The following is a 23,807-nucleotide window of genomic DNA, read 5'->3' on the forward strand; positions in this document are numbered from 1 at the left end:
TGAAATGCGTACCGTATACAGGTATGTAAATATAGTGTACAAGATACATAATACACTTCGGGGGCGTTTCTATTACATATTGATATGAACCCCTACGCAGAAAAGTTCAGTTGAACTCCGTGACGGGTCTGAATTTATTGCCTTCTTATACAGAAGGGAAAAAAAGAAAAGAAAATTTGCAACCAGACCATATATGGTAGACTTGCTAAACATAAACTATTAAGAGTCGAAAATTCGACGTAAATATACGAGTTTAACAGGAAAGTAATAAATAATATTTTCCGACAAGGTTAAAAATAAAAGTGACTGTCTTATTATAAAAATGCAACATAGTAATATTCGACACACATTTTTTAGTCTATGAATGCCCAGTCACCAATAGCCCGAGACAAAATTGTTTCAAACCCGGGTAACATGCAACGTAGATAGTTTTTTTCTTGAAACACCGTTTATGTAGGTATTGAAAAAATCAATTTCTCTTCGAAATAAATATATGGTTTGAAATAGAAAAGAATTATTGAAAGGAAAGGAGTTTAAAAAAAATGATATTCACACAAAAAATTGTGCGCGGAATACGCCTAGCCCCTCGCACAGTCGGACGATTACTGAATTGTATGTTTGCGAGTACCTACTCAAGGTCTAGATACACATGCTCATTATTAACACAAAAGCATGCTTTTATTGAGCTATTGAAACATAGTAGCATGTGTATACGTACTTTACTAGAAATAAGCATGCTCGTTTCGAGCATGCTCAAAAATCGACAGTGGTTCGATTTACGAGCATGCTACCTGCAGCGCAGGTGGAAGGGGCTTGCTCTGAGCGCGTCTGAACAGGTTTGTTCATGAATATGCAAATATCGATGTATGTAAATGGGCATGCTTATTTTAAACAAATGTATACAGTTAGATAGCATGCGCGTTTTAAGCATGCTTAATTAGTAGCGTGTGTATCTGTACCTTTTGTCATTACTCCCATTGATCACAAAGCCGATGTATACTAACTGGTGCGAGTACTTATTATTTTCGTTAACACCTATCCACACCCGGATGGTGCATAAGGCACTGCATCAGATCACCACGATATAAGAGTAAAGTATTTTTGATGAGATACAGATGACGAAAGTCAAGGGCGATGGACATTTTTTTATTTTTTTTATTTTTTTATTTATTGGCAAAGCACCCAATATTGGGTGATAATTGCCATACTAGTGATTTTACTTAAACAATTTTTTTTAATGATTTTACTTGGGGTTACACGTTTTTGTCATACTTTTTTACATATTAAATGACCGCACTATTAATATTTTTGGAGTTAATTGATAAAAGGTGTTGGACATTCAGCGGGAAGGACAAACCCTCCGACCGAAAGTCCTGAGGGCGATGGACAATACTATTATATGAAAACGGAAATGTAAGAATGTAAGAAATGGAGGAAGGAAAGACATGCAGAAAAGGGAAATGGCCAGGGTATTCGTCCTCATACTTGCTTGTGTAACTTGAACACTGCTCATTTGTAGGAGTCCGTCCCTTGAAGAACTGAGCATCAACTTCAAACTACAGGAGGCAACTATGTAAACACCTTTTCGTCACGTCTGTAGACGGAGGTGTTACCAACTTATCGCAGTCTATCTATCTGTTTGCAGCGCGTCACTGTCATATTTATCATATCAACGTATGTATGCATACTTTTCCCTGCCGCTGTGCCGTCGGCATTTTTAGAACTACGCACATCCCCAGGTATTTTATCGCGTTTACTTTTTTGCTTATTGAAGAGTATAGACGAAATGTTTGGTAGTATATACACATATATATATATATATATATATATATATATATATATATATATATATATATATATATATATATATATATATATATATATATATATATATATATATATATATATATATATATATATATATATATACATATCCATATATATAAATTATATTTTGCAATACATGTACAAAATCATATTATTGATCCGTGAATAGTATGTTTTCTCGCAAAAATGAACTCCATGAATAGTAATCGATTAAAAAACAAGTATTTATCAAAATTATGGTATTAGAAAAAAATGCATTTTTCAAAATATTGCGAGAAATAATCACCCAAAGTTTTATATATTGAGCGTGAAACATGGTGTTCGTGTATAGAAAAATGTTCTAAATCCCTGCGGTAGACATCTAAATTACCATATGCGGAAAACTGAGAAGTCTTTTAAAGTAAATTTACATGGCTTCCTGCCAAGTGACTCGAAGCCTTTGAGCACGAACGCTTTAAAATCGAAGTGCCAATGAATAAATCAAATGCAATAAGTACACAAATTAATTTCAATGCCTTTTATCAGACCATGGTCTCGCCTTTACCCTTTATTTCTAATGTGGATTTGAAAATAATGATCTTCATTGTGTAAGATATAATGATATAAGATATAAAGATATAATGTGATCGATTATTCTCATAATTTATAGAAGTCATTAGTAATTCAATTAATCAACAACAACAAAACAACAAAAATCGCCAGAAAAAAATTATCGTATTACACAAATAAATGTTTTATATTTGGCACACTCGCACATTACTTACTATAACAATAATACGCGGTTTCTTAAATATTTAAGCTCAGATTAACCGTGATAGCAAATATCACGTAGTTCATTAGAAATATTTATAAAATCGACGCATGTAACGGTTAAAATATGTAAGAAAGAGGTGATTTATATTATTAGGAGATGTGCTTATATACATCTTAGCCTTCATCGTATTGCTTCTTTAATACCTCTCTATGTGGTCATTTGGGATGTCAGAGACTTTTTTGAGCAATTCCCTCTATTCTTTCCGGTCTAAGGGCAAAGTTTAGACAGAATTTTAAGAGGATCTTCTTCATTTGGACACTAATCTTAAAGAAGACCATCATATTCAATTCTTAGCCCCAATTGTTACACCGTTTGCCAGATTCTCGGAACTATTCATGATATATCTGGGAACATGCCCAAAGTAAAAAATAGTCTGATATCGATTATATATCTAGGAATTCCAAAACTTTAAGTAGTGTGGTTGTCAATCACTTGTAGAATGGTGAATATTTGAACACCTAACCTATGATAGGTCATAAGCCCTATAAATACCAAGACTTCTTTTACATCTTTGTTGTTAATTGTATATTCTTTCATATCCTTGTTAATATGAAAAAAAAAAACAAAAATAAATGAAGAAAATCCAGATATATGTATCCAAGTATTTGGATACACTCAAAGTGTTGTGAATAAGAAACAGTCGTTTCGGTATGTTGTGGTGTATTTCGATTAGTTAAAGTTCCTGGGCGACGCAGACGTTTGTGCGTCTTGAAGTTCAAGGAATGCGTATCATTTGCCTCCACAACCCCGTTATAAATATATCTTATATAAGTATTCTTTTATTTTTTCTCAATGATCATATTTCAATTCCATGCAATGTAACGGAGATTAACGGATATTTTAGAATAATGGTATTCGTCATTCTCAGTGTGGTCCGATTTTTCCAAATCTTCGTCAGACTAGTCAATGCTGACTCAATCAATCCAATCATTCTTCTGAATTCTGCTTTCCTGATTTCCAGATTAAGAATTATTTTTGAAATATCAAATATAAATTAATGTTTTCAATTAATTTTTTTTTAAATATATATATATATATATATATATATATATATATATATATATATATATATATATATATATATATATATATATATATATATATATATATATATATATATTTTTTTTTTTTTTTTAATTGTCAGTTTTTAAATGTTCAAAATCCATTACAAGGAAATTGCACTATGTCGATGAAAAAAATCTAAGCTCAATTTGTCTATCTTTAGTTAATTAATTTAATTTAAATTAATAATTTCTGGATCAAGCTTTTACGCAGAAATGGGAAGAACTTACCCCAAACGATTCGGGTCTAAAAACTTAAAACAGCCATTTAGACGACACGATCAACTAGACTCTCTCAAATAGAGGCTTTGAATATTTGAAGTTCATATCCTCCTTTAGCTTGTCCTATTTGCATAATATGACAAACTGCTGTGCAAATTACCAGTTTACGAACAGCATAATAGTGATGTTATAAAATATATAAAAAAATGAACAAAAAAATGTTTTTATGGAATTAAGCAACACTTAAAATATTATTTTTAACCTGTTAGTGACCTATTGACAAAATCAAAACAAACAAAAAATAACAAGAGAATAAATAAATAAAAACAATTAATTATGTATAACGTAACAAATTATTATAATGACAAACACATAGGTACTGGGATGTTATTTCGAGAAATAAAAATACTTTGTCTTCTGATCCACTCACATTTTTATTTAACCAACTAGTTTCGGCAACAACCTGTTGCCCTCTTCAGGGTTACATTTATTTTTATTTCTCGAAACAATATATCAATATGATCCACAAAGTTAATGCTTTCAATATTCAAAACACATACTGGGGACCAAGTGTTCGATTCCAGATAAATAAGTTGTACAAATAAATTGTTTATTTTTTTTAAATTAATGTTTTACTTAGTAATTACCACTATTTCTTAAAATCTACCGTGACACCTGTTTCGATGCATTCCGCGTCCTTATTATTTATTTATTATTTGTTTATTTTTATGTGACTTTATCGGAGATATTAATGATTGAAGTTTTAGTCGAAAAATACGAACGATATTTATAATTCTAATTAACTAATGTTATTAACTTTGACTGCGAAAAGCTGCGTTAATACTAACAATGGTGTACATGGTTAACATTTTTTGTTTTTTAAGTTTTTTTTCGAAACACATTTTCGGCTTGAAAATCATACAAAACGGTCATACAAAACAACATTTTTTTCAAACTTTTGCCAAATTATTGGTAAAATACAATATGTATTCCGCACGTCAAATTCGATATTCGTAAAAATATAAAAACGCTTTTAGCATCTGAATTATACCATATGAGTATATTTAATTTATTTTTCGAATAAAGTGTATTATTCTGTGTGTTTCACGAAAACATTTTTTACAATTAGGTACGGCTGCGCGACTCGACGTGCCTAACACTTTCAGTCACAAAGTTGTTTTTCGTTCCTACAAAAATACACGTTTTGCGGAATTCTGTGTCTCCGTCGTTATAAATATTCAATTTATGCTAAATCATACATTATGCATATCACGGAATAGGCCGAATGGACTTTAACATGAACATCAGACGGTATTTTTTAAAACAATTACATTTTAACGAGAAATCCTGCAAATGTACCCATTTTATTTTCATGAAATTACTGAATTAAAAATATTATTCATTTTTCATAAGCATGTTGGTCAAAAAAATGTCACAATAAAACTGTTGTTACTGCTAGTTTTTGTTTCTCACGACCAATCAATATCGTTATAAAACTTATCATTGTACGAGTTGAAGATTGAATCCACGATTTTACGACCCATAAATTCAAAACACCACTAGACTTTTTACGGATTTTTTTTATTCGCATAAAAAAATTAAATATTATAATACATATAAACATAAGTGAAGGTATTTTGGAGAACTCTAAGGCGGCTCAAGACGATCAGTATAATTGACAATTTTTAAGTAACCGATCCTCATTGATGCGATTGAACTGATCGTTCAGAAGCAACTAAAGAAAATTCTAACTGTGGCAAATGATGTAAAATTTAAGTGACGTAGATATTATGGCCGCATTTTTTTCTGTAAAATATTTTCTCAATACAACACTGTAATTTAATTCTATCGTGAAAATCTATATTTTTTCATATGCTTCATACCCAATAATTAATTTGAAAAAAAAATAGTTTTGGCTTGTTTTTGTGCAAATAACCATACCATGGCATTTATTAGACAAAATATTAAATCATATCATATCAAGCAAAACCAACTGATAGTAAAACAAGCTTTAGGGTTGGATGACTTTCAAAATTTAGTTATTTGTAAATTTTGGACTAAAAAACGCACGAAAACGATATTATGTTTAAGTAGGTACGATTCAATAGGATAAAAATAGATTTGCCAAAATGGATAAAATAATCATACTTTATAGCTTTTACCACATTTATTTTATTTGATTAGTGACTAAACCCGATCACTAGTCAAATAAAACAAAAGTGGAAGCAGCTATGTAGTTGTTGTTTTATTTTATAAAACGCAGTGCCAGTAATAAATGCCTGTAAAAAACGTAAATGTAATAACAAAATGTATAATATCGGTACAATAAAAACCGGTATCATGAGTAAAGTATTAAGTAACGGCATTTCTATGAAAAAATAAGTGTTAATATGTCAATTACATACGTGTTTTCTTGAGAGTATTTTTTTTAAATCATAACTACCTTTAAAAAAACAACTGTCGACGGAAGATAATCCATTATTAAATATACGTTTACAAACTAACTAACTAACTAACTAACTAACCATCACGCCGCTTCCCCGCAGGGGTGGGCAGTGAGAATAGAGCGCCACACCACTCTGTCCTTGCAAACATTCTTCGCCTCTTCCACGTTCATGCATCTCCTCATACATACCCGCCGATTGTTACGACTCCTAACCTGACCACTTTCAAGTATTTGGCATACCTGATCGTGCCATGTTTTTCTCGGTCTTCCTCTGCATCTTTTCCCGCTAACATTCGCCTCATAAATTTGTTTTACCGTTCTTTCCTCACTCATTCGTTCTACATGTCCAAACCATTACGTCCAAACCATACGTTTATAACTAGATTTAACATACGTAATGAGATTTATCGGCAGATATAATTAAAATTTTATTCTGTACGCTTTGATATCGCATTTTTATCGGCTGTTAAAAACGTTAAATCGGCGCACAGAATAAATATCCGATTTAGCGGTTTATTTTTAAAATGGCTGTTAAAAATTGTAAACGAGGTATCTGAAATACCCCCCGTATTCTCAAATGTGTATTAGAAATACGATTCGTGTTATTTATAACGTCCAACCGATATGCAGAAACGAGAGCATGAATCATTCTCTCGCCGGTAGAGAGATCGCTTTATGCATTCAACAGCCAGTGACGTTACGACGAGCTTTTAGCGGATAGCATCAATTTGGGCCGGTATTAGTTTGGGAGAAAAGGCAGAGCAACGTTCAAACAAGCTAATTCGGATCAAAGTTCAACTTAAGATGTTTTATGAAGTTGAACTTAGGATGTTCAACTAAAGATGCACAATATCAAATAATACTCTATACAACGCCCCGTAAACATTCAAATGAGATGAAACGTAATTATTACGAATAATATTAAGAAAATAAACAAATAAAAACAAAAATACCAATAAATAAAGTCATCTACCCCCGTAGTGTAATGGCCACCACGCTCGGCTACCATGCTGGAGGTCACGGGTTTGATTCTCAGGGGGGTCGAAAATAAATATTAGTGATTTTACATTATAATATTTAGTTAATACTACCCCGGATTAGTATTTGAAGCGCAGGAGTGATCACCTTGCCTTCGTTTAAGAAATGATCAAGATATCATTGCGTTAATACAATGCAGTGCCCTATGCACCATGGGTGCGGATAAGGATTAGAAGAATTCTCCAAACCTATCAATGACTGGGAGAGAAAAAAATTAAACAAACCGTCCCAAAAAAAAAATACTATTGGAATATTAAAACCTTACGACATACACCAGGTTAAATAAACGAATCTACACTGACATTTGTATTATGTATTTACGCAATAATTCAGCTTTACCACCCTATAGCTTGAAAATATTACTTACACAGAGTATGAACGTAATTTATTAAATATCCATAGTTGGATTCTCTACATTATTCGTTCTAAATAACAATTTCACAACCGGGTCTCCACAAGTTCAGTATACTCAAAGTTACACACAACGAAAAAAAGAAACATTGAACTGAACATCGTTAATCGGAACTATAGATATAAGCCCTGCACTGTATGTATATGTGTGTGTGAGTGTGTATTTTATCTAAGAATGAACGTATGAGACTGTACGTGTACTAAATGTACTATAATATATGGAGTAAGTTTTAGGACTGTGCAACATGTGGTTAAGCTGTGGTTGTGAAGAGAAGAATGAAGATTATTATTGCGGTCTGGGGTTAGGCACTGTTCTTACAGACAAATATAGTTATTTATTTACCTTATTTACACACCGGAAGATTGCGGTGAACTTATCGCAAAAGCATTATCAAATATAATTAAACATATCTAAAAGAAAAATATAATGGATATTTCGTAGTCATACAGGAGAAAGAGACCAAGTGTATTTTTTACAAAAACGTGATCATTGACTATTTGATATCGTACTAGTTTAATATTGCCCTGAAAAAATTCCAAAGCGATTTTGAACTTGGAACTATAATATATTGATTTGGTAAAAATGACTTACTGCATTGATGTTTATTTTGTTGCCAAGCAAAAGTGACTTAAATGACCCTCCTGAACATTTTACGTTTTGTTAGTTGGTAACTTTCTCCTGTACGACTACGATTTATAAACAATACGATGTATTAACTGTACCTGTTATTGCTTTATATTTTTCATTTTGCCTTGTGTTTTCATAATTGTTACTTTCTTATCTGCTTTTCAGTCTTGTTAATCTTAATCCCATGTCCCGAAATGAGTAATGGAAATTACTCATCGGGAATATTTTATTTATGACTTATGTATGTAAAATTTAAAATAAATAAATATTTTACTATATCCAAAATTTGTACGGACAGAATTATTGGATTTATACCAAGAGGTATTGTAATCAATACGTATGTACATATATCTCTCAGAGAGGAAGCAATTCACGGGAAAAAATGTTTGTCGTTGGGCATTTACAGGACTTGTCATCGGTGGGATCTAAAGGTGAAAAAGTGTTTCTGTAAATTGAAATATACGCATATATGTTGAAATGTGTGTAATATTGGTAGAATGATGAATGTTACATGGTGTATAAAGTATTAAACCAGACGATGACAAAAAATCTTGAAAACAAACTCTATTTGGAATAAAGTTCAACAATTTTGAAAATAAGGACATTAAAAATATTAATTTATAACAAAATTCAACATGGCTTGTCCAAATAAAGGAACGTTATTTTTTACGACAAAAAAAACATTTCTTTTAAATTAAAAACGGAAAAATATCCGGAAACGGATTGATATATTATTTTAAAAAAATAACTTTTTCGAAATTACGGTGACATGAAAATAAACGTAGCATTATACAACAATATTACATAACCATTTTTTTTAAACTGTGTCGTGAAATGTGACTTTCTTTGATGTCCTTCGGGAAACATCAGAGACATAACTATACGCAATTGCTCCTTAACTCCCTTTTAATCCTATTTCCATTCTTCTAATCCTTTCTAATTCTATAGGAGACATAATTGCCATGTCGAAGTATTGACACGTCCAACGAATTAGGTCGAATCTGCAGAAAACTTGATTCAGTATCATTAAGGATAGTTAACTGTAAAAGTATATCAAATAAACCCCAGTGGGTCAATTCTGAACGTCATCTCTGAATAGATAAACTAAAAATAGATAAATTTAATTGTCCTTCCGAATTTCTATTTCTAACGACTTTGGTATATAAAATAGATACTAGTCCAGATATCCATATTATCATGAAGTCGATGTGACCAATAAAAAAAAATCAATTTTTCCCGAATAAAGTTTGATTTCCCAATACTTTAAAGCGCGGCTTATATGTACGTATGCTGAATTAAGATTAAGGTCAAGATTAAAGTCTAATCATTAAATGTTAGATAAAAATGTGAAAGTCCAATGAAAAGTTTTTTTTTATCTTTATAAAGCTGTTATCACAGTTATTTTTCTATCGTTGTAAACTCAAACGCTGCAATTTGTACTCATTTGTATGGGACATTTTTTTCTAATTTCTGCCAAAATTTACGTTTTCAAAGATACTACTCTCTCGCTTAGAACGACGTTATAATTAAACTGTATCAAAATATTTACCTCATCAAATTCAAATACATTAAAGAAAAGTCCTCGAAATTACGGTCGCATAAATAGGTAATTATAAAATTTAATATTCGCAAATCATCTCAGTAAAAAGCAAGCTTCGAATGCCTCATATTAATTTCACTTAAAGTACAAAAAAAGAGAATTTAAAAGCAATTATCTTAAATTTTACGGTTAGAGTACATAACCGCTAGTCGAGATAGAAGAACACAAAGACGCCAGATTCGAAGCTACAAGTGGATTTTTTTTCAAATAAATTTTAATTTAATGAAATACTTACAAAATATTTTTTTTAATTAAAATCGTATTATATTATACATAAATTACAAAGACGCCAGATACGAAGCTACAAGTAGATTTTTTTATCAACAAATTTTAATTTCATTGAATAATTACTTCGAAAACATATAAAATAAAATTTTACATTAAAATTATATCACGTATTATACAGACCATTAAAATGTACGTATAGACGTATTTAAAACTCCTGTTAAAAATTTACCTTGTAGAAATTTGAGAAAAGTCCATATAAATTAATGTAAAAGGTTCACCGTCAACCTGCATCCTGCGTCCTGCGTTCATCCAGTTAAACCTATCATTTTTATAGTAAGTTAGGTATCTTCGTTCTGTATCCCCTGTACTAAACACAAAGTTTTATACAAACGCAACCCGTTGCATTACGCTTACCGAAATTCCTAACGACAAAATGTAGAAATTTGGATTATCTCCAAAAATATTGTACTTTATGCTTTCGTTCGTTCAAAAAACGTCCCATTGGTTTTCGATATTAGTGCAAATAGTTTTTTTTGTTTCCTCTACGTGCGTATTTCTATGCGTGCCAATGTGGTGACGGAGTTGTGTTTTTCTTTCTCGCTGTTTTTCGATATGATAAAAATACTTCTACCATTTCTATACATTAGACCTGACAACATTACGGTTAAAATCTGTGTCTTGTTAAATGTGATAACAATTTATCGATTTTTTTTTCATACGTAAAAAAAATATTTTCTCTGATTTACATTCATGTGTAGCAGTGGCGTGCCCAGGGTTTACCAGTAAGGCAAGCCCATTATTTTTCACATTCGTGAATACATGATGTACCTATAATTTCTTCACCTCATATCATTCCCAGTATAGTAAGCACCCTGAAAGTATTATAAATATAAACAATGTATGCTAATCATTGTAAAAATGTGCATACATGTAACTTTTGTAAGGTTTAACCATCACCTTGAAATAAAGAAAAAGTTCACTATAATAAAATATCATCCTCAGATATCAACCATCACCAATAAGTACCATCACCATATAATGGCATGCATAGTGTTTAATAATCATCATCGGAATCCATAGATATGTATACATACAACAATAATGGTTGATAAAGTATATATGTTATGTTTATCAATTTTGATAGGATTTAAAAAAATAATAACCCTAAAAAACATATTTGCTCAAACCCTTTTATGAATTATGAATAAAAGCTTTCGAGAATTATTTATCATACAAATAAATTTGCTCAAATGTTATAGAATAGCAATATACACATATTTGAAATTAGTGAAAAATAGCCCCGCAACGTACTGAAACATTTTTATTTGTATTCTAAAGCGAACCGCCTATCTTTTTTCAAAAACGATTTTATAATATCCTCATAAAAAGTCACTGAATGTTTGAGATTTGCTAATAGTTTTTTTTCTATGGCAATCATAGAGAGTTCGGAAAGGCGATTTTGTCCTTGTGTATTTCTTAAGTAAGTGTGTATTCGTTTTAATGCTGAAAATGCGCGTTCTGCTGAAGCACTTGTAGCTGGTATAGTGATCACCAAATGAGTTAACTTTAGCAACTCTGAAAATGCATCTTCAAGACTATTTTCGTTGATAAAATCTATAAGCTGAAATATATTAAAATCCTTCAAGTCCGAAGAAGAGTACAACCATATTAATTGATTTTTTAATGATTGTTTATCAAAATGAATACCGAAGTGAAATTCTAAAGATTCTAATTCGTCAGTTGGAAAATTCAGTTTATATCTGTCGTAAAGCTTGTTGTTGAGCAATTGAAAAAAATGAAGTTTGAATATTTCAGAATATCTGTCATTAATTTCGGAAGATATGTTATCAATAATTTGGATGAAAATTCTTTTGTATTCCGTACGAGCACACGAAACATTTCGTCTTAAGCGAGGGGCAGTATTTTTTTGAGATGCAATGACATATATTTGATCAAATTGCGATTGAAAATCCGTACTCAACCAGTTATGAAATTCTTTTATCTTATTGCTGCAGTAACCCACGTCGATTTGCGATTTTTGTATGATATTATATAAACTATCGGTTTTTTCAAATATTATGTGAAATACTTGTAAAAAAAAATTAAAATTAAAAGATTGTAAAGAATTATTAAAAGATTCCACCGACAAATTTGTATCGCCTTCCCATTGCTGAGGATTGTCAGCCATTTCACTAAATAAGCCAATTAGATTATTTTTTTGTTCAAATATAATATTTACAGTACGCGATGAGTACGCCCAACGAGTAGCAGAAATGTGTGGTATTTTTTTATTGCAAAATTTATCATAATGAGCGGATCTTTTTGTACTGTTGCTAAAAAAATGAACCAAAGCCTGAACAGCAGAAAAAAATGAACTTATTTCACCAATTCTGCTACAAGACTTGGATAAAACTAGATTTAATATATGGGCATTACACCAAATATAAATAGCCTGAGGACAAAACTCTTTAATTTTTTGTTGCACCCCGTTTCTTACCCCAGACATGACGTTCGCGCCATCGTAGCTTTGCGCGACTAATTTATTTTTGCAGTCATAAATATTTACGTAATGCATGATAATCTCGGCAAGTACATCTGAGGTTCGATTTTTGGATACATCAATAAATCCTAAAAATCGATCATGTATATCATTTCCAGAGAAATATCTAAATATCATACATAATTGTTCTTTATTACTAATATCTGGCGTCTCATCTATAATTACTGATACAAAAGTGGACATTTTTATTTCCGATTTTATTTGATTCCTCATTACTTCCGATACGCTGCAAATAATATCGTTTTGTATTTTATTAGAAAGGTAACTAGAACCCTGTTTGTCGCTTTGCTGCATATGTTTTTCTAAAACAAGATCATATTTAGACAACATTGAAATGAGCTCTAGGAAATTTCCTCTATTAAGTGATGTTTCGGATTCATCGTGTCCCCTAAAAGCGAGTTCTTGCTGAGCTAAATAGCAAACAACATCGACTAACCGCTGAAAAACACTTCGATTATGGTTTACTTTTAAATTATGTCTAGTTACCTCCTCAGATAATTGCCGAGATATGGATGTTTCTATTCTATGTTTACCGAAATTATGGAAACTTATTACAGCGTTCAAATGCTTCTGTGTATTTTGATGTCGTTTTATGGCGTTTGTTAAATTGTTTAAATCATCATAACCGGATGAATTCCACACATTTTTGTCATTAGAAAAAAAAACGCAATACCAACAAAATAATTTATTAATATGAGAGCAACCGGCAATCCATCGAGTTTTGTATACTGACCGATTAAACTTCCTGTTATGCGATTTAACAGTTTGCGATATATTTAAATTGGGAGTAGGTCTTAGAGATGTAATCATTTCTTTTTTTTTTAATAAAATTCAAAGCGCTAACCTTTCCATTATGAAGTAACTCTTTTAGACACTTCAAATCACTACAAGGAACGACATCGGCCATTTCCGAATTCATTGTGAAGTATGAATACGTAAGGAAATAATTAGATAATTTCCAATAATAAATAAATATGTACTAAGTGTAGATTAGGCAAATAATCAATGAATAATAATCGACTCAAATACAAAGGCATAAAAGTCGTTGAGAATAGTTTGACAGATAACCATTATGAAATACGTTCGATACGATTGCAAATTGTGCACCACGTGTGTGGCTAAGTTCAGGCCAATGGAAGCCGGCTTCCAAATTTCATACAAAATGCCATATATGTACCTACTATTTTATGGTTAGAGTTATATTTTTTAAGCAAAAATATAAGACATATTGCCGGAACCAGAAGCCCAAATTGAAGCCAATGAGAGCGAGCGAGATGGCTAATCTTGTGTCGCCTGCACTTGCAACAGACAGGGCGAAAGCCGAATGTTTACACTCGGCTATCTCGGGTAGTACGAAAAAGCGCGCGATAATTTAAAAACAGGCATGCATTAATTATGTATTTTTAATCAATTTAAAATTTAATGATTGTTGGAGTTGTTACGCATGCCGGGCTTTTGGGCTTCTAGGGAAGGTCCGCCACTGATGTGTAGGTACCTACACTCAAGTAGTGTGCTGAAAACGATTTTGACATGCCATACATTATAAACTTATCTACTCGCATAATATATACATTTGATGATGCATATACGTCCCGATATTCTACAACAGCTGTTCAAACTATACTTCTTTACAGGCTTTATTTACAGTACCTGAAGACTTAAAAGCAACTGGCTGTTAAAAAATACAGTTGCACTTCATAATAAATACCTGAAAGACTTAGGTGCAAAAAAATTGTACGTAAGTAATCGTACAATAGACTTTGCCAAAGTAGTACATAAATTTTTCTCGTATTTATAATTTTTATTAATTATTTTTCATTATTACAATACACGTAATGAAATTCCAAAACGTAATCGCAGTTGTCTGAATTTTTCATTAGTATCTAAAAAAAATGTTGGTTTGAACACATTAATTAAACTTGAAATAAACCAGAGTATAGAGTGAATTTATCAAGACGTATTCATGTTTTAAAATTCAAATGAGTAATTGGGTGCGTTAACAAAATTAACGGAATTTTAAAGAAGACAAAAAAGTAATTAATTAAGTTAAATAATAATGAAAGCTGTGGTTACGGCATGATAAGCACATATTCATCATTTATAACATTATCATGCATGAGGTCTTAGGTTCAATTCCAGACTGTCTCAACAATATACCTAACTTATTTATACTTAATTATTGAATTAGTCTATTAGTTAATTGCAGGTGGTTCTGATTCAAGGAATGTAGGGATTAGTTAGCTGCACGTTATTCACATAAAAATAAAGATAAAACATAAACCGGTACAGTGCCTTGAGCACCATTTTTTTATGAAGATATGGAAAAAAATGTCTGTTTTGAAGATTGTGTTTGTAAACTACAGTGTTTCTTTTAAAATTCCAATTTGTTATATTTTATTTAAAAAACATCTGAAAAAAAATCTGAGCTGTTTTCTTCTAACGCTAATGACGGAATTGAGTTGTGACAAAGTAAGGAATCGAACTCTGTACGTCAAATCCAAGCAAACCGCCATTCAAAGTTTGTGATAAATTCAAATTAGAGCTTCAAACATTTTTTAATGAAACACAATTCGTTACTAAAATATCGATGACATCTACGAAAGTACTAAAAAAGCTTTGCATTGCGACAACTGTACCGGAAATTTATCTCTTCGCACATCACTGCACTAGATATCAATAAAAACTGTTTCAAAAATACACAAAAAGAGAAAAGTACGAAGAAAATATAATTCACGACTAAGTACCCAATAACGATAATAAACCAAAACCAATAAAATTTATTCAGCTAAGTGAAATGAAGCATAAGTAAAGACAATTAGATTAAGAAAATGTGTTGGAAGCCATTGATTTATTTTATTTTATTATATTTCTCAAGTGACACGTATTTATTAGATTTTCTCCATTAAGTTATTTTTCTCAATTTCAGCAGTAAGTAATACTCCCTGAGCTGCTTTATTTACGTCATCCGATCGACATAAAATTTACTCCTCTCCCATATTTAAGAGCACAGGACTGATCACCTCCTTATCATATAATTGACGACCAAGTTGACACTGCGTTGATTCGATGCAATCCTCTAAAGACCATCAGGGTTAGGATAAGGGCCACACAATGTTTTAATATTCGTTAATTTATTTCTAAGATTTTAATGGCCATTCAGATTATTTTTGTATGGTGAGGAGTTTTTATATTGTGTGTCGAAAGCGTTTCTTGATATTTTTTACTCACATTGGAGCGTAATAAGAAGCATAATAAGAAGTAACATTATGATTATAAATAATAAATAAATAAATGAATCTCCCTAAGTGAGATGTAAAAATATTGAATTGTTGGATAATATATCTAAAATTAAACACGGTTATTGGATTGAATTCTACTTTGATTTACATATATGATATGTGACGCGTTTCGTCTTATTACAAACAAGACATTATCAAACACTGCAATGCAAAGCAGTGTTTGATAATGTCTTTATAAGACGAAACGCGTTATATATCATATAAGTATGTAAATAAAAGTTTAATTCAATCCAATGACCGTGTTTAATTTTGGATATGTTACCCAACAATTCAACCTGGAATTCTACCAACTGTCTGCAATTACAAAAAATAAGTAAAATTATTTGACATTTGTTAATATTATTGTATTTTTTATTTAATTTTTGCTTAGTAAATACTATTTTTTTAAACACGATTGATGAAAGTTAACATTTAAACATACAGCTCTATATGTGGTCATTGACTTCCTTTACATTTTGCTGGTATAGTGGTACTAAGTAAAAATTAAATTAAAAATGGATACCACAAAGTGACTGCCGAATCAATCAATAAAATTATTATATTTGTTTATAAATGGTTTAAGTGAATTATAAACATGATAATAAGTAAAATACGAGTGCCGGGTCTTTACACACTGATTATCCAGACTATGAAATTAATATCTAATACATTTATATTATAAATTGAATATGCATCTCTTTCTAAAATTCATTATAATCAATGTACGCAGACCATCAGTCTAATTTGTCTAGCTTTGTAATAATAATATAGTACTAATAATATAAATTATCTGTCCATTTGGATAAAATTATTGCCGCATCCTGTTAAAAATCACGTTTTTCCTGTTGTTGATATTGTTATTGATTTATCCGCATCTAAATTATTAAGTTTAAACTCACCAAAACACAATCATTATTTATTTATATTTAATTCATTATGTTCTAAAACAAGTTAATTTTAAAATAGGTATTAAAATTAAACAATGTACCAAAGGAGGATTATCAATCAAAAAATATAAAATAATTAAAATGTTATCATTTAGCAGAAAAATCAAATGCAAGAAATCACTAAAAAATAATTTAATATTTGCATAATTTCTTATTTTTACAATTCATTGCCAACACGCAGGTGTTTAATGCTGTATTCGTGGTGGCTTTACAAGGTCAAAAATTGTATTTTTGTACTAAAATACAAATCTTTGCATATAAATGGTACGAAAAAATATGAGCCAACAATTCGTTAGCGAACATTTTAAAACGACCGCACAGACTGGTCATGTACAGTACTGGCATAGATGATAATATTCAACTTGCATAATACGTTGCCTCCTTTGTTGAGATGTTAAAGCTTTCCGTTTTGCCGTTTAAGAAACAAAATAAAGGGTGTTTTTTTAGAAGTTTACAAATTCCAATTTCCCGCAATAAATTGATGGTGGGACCCCCCGTGTGGCATGTTAAGCCATCTTGTTGGAACCACAGCTCTGTCACATCAATGCCATTCAACTGAGGTATGAAGAAGTCAGTAATCATGGTTCTGTAGCGCTCTCCATCGACCCTTTCATTCTGGCTGGCATCGTCTTTAAAAAATATGGGCCAATGATTCCACTTGTCCATAAAGCACACCAAACAGTGACTTTTAATGGATGTTAATGGGCGTCTCGACAAAGGTTTCTTGGTTTTCTCCACTCCGAATTCGATAATTTTGCTTATAGACATGGCCATTTAACATAAAATGTGCCTCATCAGTGAACAATATTTTGCGTTGAAAAAGAGGATCAAGCTTAATATTGTTATCGGCCCATTCACCGAACCTACGACGCGCATAGTGGTCATTCGCTCTATTCATGGTGAAATGGAAAAACGTACTAACTACAAATCAACTGTCAACTGTCAAATTCATTTACTTCTGACAAATCACATCAAATCCACTTATTACTACAGACTGTCAATTTGACAGAAAAAAAACAACCTGTATTAGGTAGAATTTATAAATTAAATGCCGTAATCTGTGCACAATCAGGAACATTTTTTTCATAAAAATTAAAGAGGGTACTCACAATGGTTCGCAAAAAACATTTGCATCCTGTATCCTGTCGGACTTCATTTAAAAAGCGCTCATTTTATTTTACGTAAAAAAACGCAAAAAACATCGAAGTCTGTGCAAGAACATTCTATATATTGAGAACAAATTTTGTCATATATAATATGTACGAAATTATATGTTGTTTACTCAACTTACATGTCAACTAAAGTCATCAACTTCAGAGCAGTATGGACGTAATTTTGGGTTAATACTTTACGTAGTTTACGGTAATACTCTAATAAAATAGTTATTTTCTTACCTAAATATAAAATTTACCGTGAAAGTAGTTATTTGATATGAATATTTATTTTATTACCGATTATGAGCAACAGTAAAAATATGTAAATTCTTTAGAATTGATGCGTACTTTAGTATGCAAAATAATTCAGAAAATAATCATTGATTTATAAAATGCAGTTTAAAGCTCTAATTTATCTAAAGGAAAAAAGGAACATCTCACCAATAGATGTCTCTAGTGAAATTCTAGTGAATCAAACACTATGTTTCGAAATTGAACAATATACATATATTGAAGTTCCAAGAATTTGAGAATCCAGAACTACCGTTCTGGAGGTCCCAGGTTCGATTCCCAGGGGGGTTTAATAAATATAAGTGATTTTTTCACTCTAATATTTATTCAATATTACACTGGACTGGTACCTGAAGTGGAGGGCTGATCACCTTTCCTTCATGTGTAATCGATCGAGATAACACTGCGTTTATATGAAGCAGTGCCCTATGCACCATTGGGGTGCGGTAAGGGATTAAAAAAAAAAAGAATTTGAGTAGGTGGTTGTCAATCATGGGTAGAATCGGTGAATGTTGCACAAATGTTGTTGTAAAGTGATATCTTAAACCAGCCTATGACGGTCGTAAGCCTCGTAAACGCCCAGACTTTCATATTCTTCTTCATCTATGTTGAGATGTCCATAAAAACGGATATATTGAGTTGGATTGTCGTCCCGTGGTTGGTGTCGCGGACTCTTAAGTCAGAGTTTCTTGGTTCGAACCCACTCTACCACCATTTGATACCTATTCCCAATAATAAGCCGCTTAGGCTCAAGTATTTTTGTAAATAATAAAACCACAAATATTTCTCTTTCTTTAAAATAAAAATATTATACATTTGAACATGACGAAATTTGTTTTTACTAACATCTATATTTTAAGTATAGGTACATATTCTAAACACTAATCTTAATAAAGTGCGAATATGTGCTGTACTAAATTATACAAATAGGAGATAAAGTTCATTAGGTTATCAGTTTTTATTGCTTATTATACTTAAAATGTAATTAACATACATAATACAAATTTGCTTTGACGCCTCTTTGCATACATCATAACAAATAAATTATTAAAAACAAAATTTAATTTATCAGCATTTTTTATTAACAATGAGAAAACAAATATTATTATTCTACAATTGGTGCGATTTTTGTTTTACTTGTAAACATTTTTCGTAATGTGAGTTTTATGGGTCAAGTTGTGTAAATTCTAACACACGTAGACAATATTTTGTGGTTTACGAATTACAGTACGAATCAACAACATAACGGCTCATTCTTTTTGACTAAAATCGCGTGCTTTGAATTTAAAAAAATATGTGCTAAAATTAAAGCTTAGTAAGCACCTACTTAAAATATCGTCGGCTTATTGCGCAAATTTGACAACTCATTGACAGTAATTGAAGGTATAAGGATAATGACCAATTAGTATTCGTTCCTTTTTCTTAAACCGGTATACGACTGAATACTTGCTACATCCAGCCTGATATCGGATAATCAATGCAGCAAACAAAACGTCTTTTTTTAAATTAAAATTTATAATATTTACTTTCGTAAATACTAGCAATTATTATATTTTAAAGAGACACGTGTTTCCATGCATTCAACATATAAATAATTATTTTTGATAATAATAAGTAACAAATCTGATACTTTATGTACCTCTAATAAAATGTGATAAAAATAAATAATGAAATTGTTGTAAATAAGGACAAGTTTTTTTAGCATTTCCTGGCTATAGTTGAATGCGCTTTTCTGCATACACACCACCTGCTTCAGAAATCATACTGTATACAAAATTACAAGAAAACGAAAGATAAATCTTAATAAATATTGTGTGAATCGGTTTCTGTTTGGAGTTGACCATACTCCTGAGGGTCTGCCTTCCAAACTAGACGATTATTTTTAAAAAATGAACCTAGTTGATGGAGAAATTTTGTGAGAAGAGCTAGTTTGGATCGAGTGGCGAGAATAGCAGCATAAGAGGTAACAGACCCCCAGGAAGACCACCTAAACGATGAAAAGACAGCTGGTCTTCCACCTCCCAGGAGCGGCCTAACCTAACCTAACCTAACCTAACTAAAGAAGAATCGAGCTTATTTACCACAGCACTCTTCAAAATACTCACAGTCTGGCGGTTGTCTGTCGCGATTTCGTCAAAGAGCGCGATACGCACACATCTTACACTGAATATCCGGCGCTTCAGTTGAAAGCCTTACCGGATATCTGATATCCGGTATACGGCCAATTCGCTATAATCGCCATGTGGCCCTTTTCTTAAAATCAGTACATATAAGTTTTAATTCAACGAAATATGTACTCGTCTAAAATGTCACTCGACTTCACATGTTATTTTTTGTATGTTGACTGCCTTCCTCTGCTGGATTTTAATAACATTTAATATTTCATCGACATTTTAACATATGTATAAGATAAAATGAAACTTTTATTATGGAAAAAAATTAACCATTTTTAATTACTGCATTGATAAGCAGGGCAATACAGCCCACTTTTTTTTCATTACGAGGATAAAAATACTTCCAAGTGACAGCTGTTTTGACGTTAAGAAATTATTTTTAAAAATCAGTTGGTCACAAAGTAAAAATATATGAGTAGTTTTGTAGATACAAGTATTGCAGAAATAAAATAATTACTGAAAATGTATCGATCAAATTTTAATCAAATTCAATACCGATCAATTATTTCATCCATACCAAGTTGCGAATAATTGCGTAGACACATTAATTTACGCTTCCCATATTCCAATTAGTTTCAGAACATCAATAGTTAAGAGTAAATCTTGATTCAGCACATCCAATATGATTGAATTTATGTATAAGTATACGTATGTATATGGTAGTGTAAGTATAAGTTATAAGTTGATTATCCAATCGAAATAGGTAAAGTTAATAAAAGAATGCGATACTTGCTGCTTTTATTAGTTGAACCAAATCCAATAGTTATGCAACTGATGCGCTTAATGCGTGTACATAAGGCGTGCTATTGTTGTAAATTTTCAAATGAAATAATCAAAGTGGTCTCAAAAGATGAATTACGTAATAAAAATATGAATTTATGAGTCAGACTCTTATGGCATTTTTTTGTTGTTTTTGATTCTCTTAATACTGTATTTTTATTTGTTGTAAACTTATTATTTTCTTTTGTACCTTTAGACGATTATTGAGTTTGTATTATTTGATGTATTTTTTATTGTAAGGTATGTAAACTGTTTAAAGTAATACATTTTTATATACATGTTTTCATATATTTTTTTGATTGGAATGGTTTTATGTTTTTTACGTTTGAAATTTCAGTAAATTTATATTAATATTTGTATTTCTATACTAATACTTTTTTATCACTTAATGTTTTAAAAGTTATTATAACATAAATGTGGAACTGTTTAATTGGCTTTATTTTTATTAATGTAACTATTTTTGTTAATGTAATGTAATGTTGATAATAGTTAATGTAACAATTTATAGTATATACTTTTTAAAGTGTAAAGCTGTACAATTCTCGAACAAATAAAATAATATTTTTTTAATATAAAAATATATACTTATATAACTTAAAATAATATAACTTTTTCTTTTAAATATGGCTGATAATTTAATTATTTTACACAGCTCAGAATAATTTTTAAACATTTTTTATACTAGAGTTAAAGCAACGTTTTGGCCAAAAATTAATAAAATCAATTAATATGACACGTGACATACAACATGTACCCACAAGGAGTAGTTTTTATTTCTTAGAAATTTGCGATAAAAATCATTACAACAATATTGTCATATTTAATTGAAGCAGTTAGAATACGTACACTATCTGCTCTAGAATTTAAATACGATTCATTCAAATATGTGCAAGGTAGATTCTCAATGCATTGACCATGCAAAATATTCCAAATTATTGTAATTTAGGAAGACATATGTAATTATTTAAGTTCCATTTTATCGAATGATCTCCTGTACCAACCGTCAAAAGATAAAAACAATTGGCGGCCGGGTTTCATCGTTAGCAATATAGCCCGACTGATAAGAATCTAAGCAGAATTGTAAAAAAACACTTGCAAAAAATACAAACATTAATAATATGAATTTATATAGAATGCAATTCTATCAAAAATGAAATGTTAATCGCTAATAATATTGATTAAAAATTTAAAATAAAAAACTATAACTTTAGTATTACTTTTTCTGTACTACTATTTTTATTAATGTTTATTTAAGAAAAAATTATAAGAAATATATTATTGCTTACATAAATATCCTTCAACCAGTCATCATTAAGTATATCAAAAACAACATTAATTAGGTTTGTAGTTTAAGGTTACTCATTGTTTTGAACATGTGCAATATATAACTTTTTTTTAATGCTTACTTCATCAAAAATAAAAGAACACAGATATTTTTACGACATTAATAAAAAAATGCTCGTCAGATATTTTGTCTATTTGTAGGTGTATATACGTTTTAACATATGTACATCAGAAAACTTATACCATTATATATTTTTAATGTATAAAATACTTTTTTAATTGCTGATTATTGAGCACAATTATTTTAAAAGTTGAATGAAATAAAATTATATTAAAAATATACCAAAACACTTCGATGGGATGTCATTGCACAAAACATGTGAGCTGGATTATAATGTAAACAAAATAACTTTACAGAAACTGGGATAGTGACAACCAAGACAGCTTACAAATCTTGTGGCACAAGAAGGGTATTAAAAATAAATAAAATACTTATTAAATTGATAGAGAAATCTCGTAAAAACACAACATCTTCGATATTTACTGTTATGATCTGAGACAAGCGTGTAAGTATCTGAATATGTACATTAATTAATTGCAAGCTGTTATGGCTTACCAGCGGAATATTTGGATGTGGTTCTTCGGCACAATAGACACTGGGTAATTGGGTGACACAATTTAGACTAGAGTTATTCACATAACACGACTGAAGTCCTATTTACCCGTATAGGTTATAACGGATCCCGAGCATCGGACGGCAACTGTCAAACGCGGCCGACAAATGACTGAAGAACGATGCATTCCTCTGGCGGCGAGCCGCGGAACTAAATGCTGCGCGCGCAGATGAACAGAATTTAAATTTTCAAATTTTATATTTTGTACTGCCAGTTGGCACTTTTCGAACAATTTTCAACATTTTCCGTCCAATTTTTTTGAAGGGGTTTTTTAAAAAAAACATCATTTCAATTTTGTATTTGACAGCTTTATATTGACACTTTATGTATAACTTAATTAAATTTAAATGGCTGATATTTTTAATTTAAGAATTCCTACGTGGGTAAATA

General features: G+C 30.7%; 1 protein-coding gene across 3 annotated transcripts in view; it reads right to left on the reverse strand.

Annotated features, from left to right (window-relative positions):
* Positions 1 to 23,530, reverse strand: part of Tpst (tyrosylprotein sulfotransferase) — a 294,282-nt gene extending 270,752 nt beyond the window's left edge. For all 3 annotated transcript variants that reach the window (XM_088256914.1, XM_088256916.1, XM_088256915.1), the window contains exon 1: positions 23,360 to 23,530. The gene's annotated coding sequence lies outside the window, so the exon portion shown is untranslated. The remainder of the gene's footprint in view (positions 1 to 23,359) is intronic.
* Positions 23,531 to 23,807: the final 277 nt, after the last annotated feature.

The sequence above is a fragment of the Brachycentrus maculatus genome, unplaced genomic scaffold (assembly GCF_059751285.1).
Source record: "Brachycentrus maculatus isolate JH-2025_06_01 unplaced genomic scaffold, ASM5975128v1 h1tg000069l, whole genome shotgun sequence".
Taxonomy (NCBI): domain Eukaryota; kingdom Metazoa; phylum Arthropoda; class Insecta; order Trichoptera; family Brachycentridae; genus Brachycentrus; species Brachycentrus maculatus.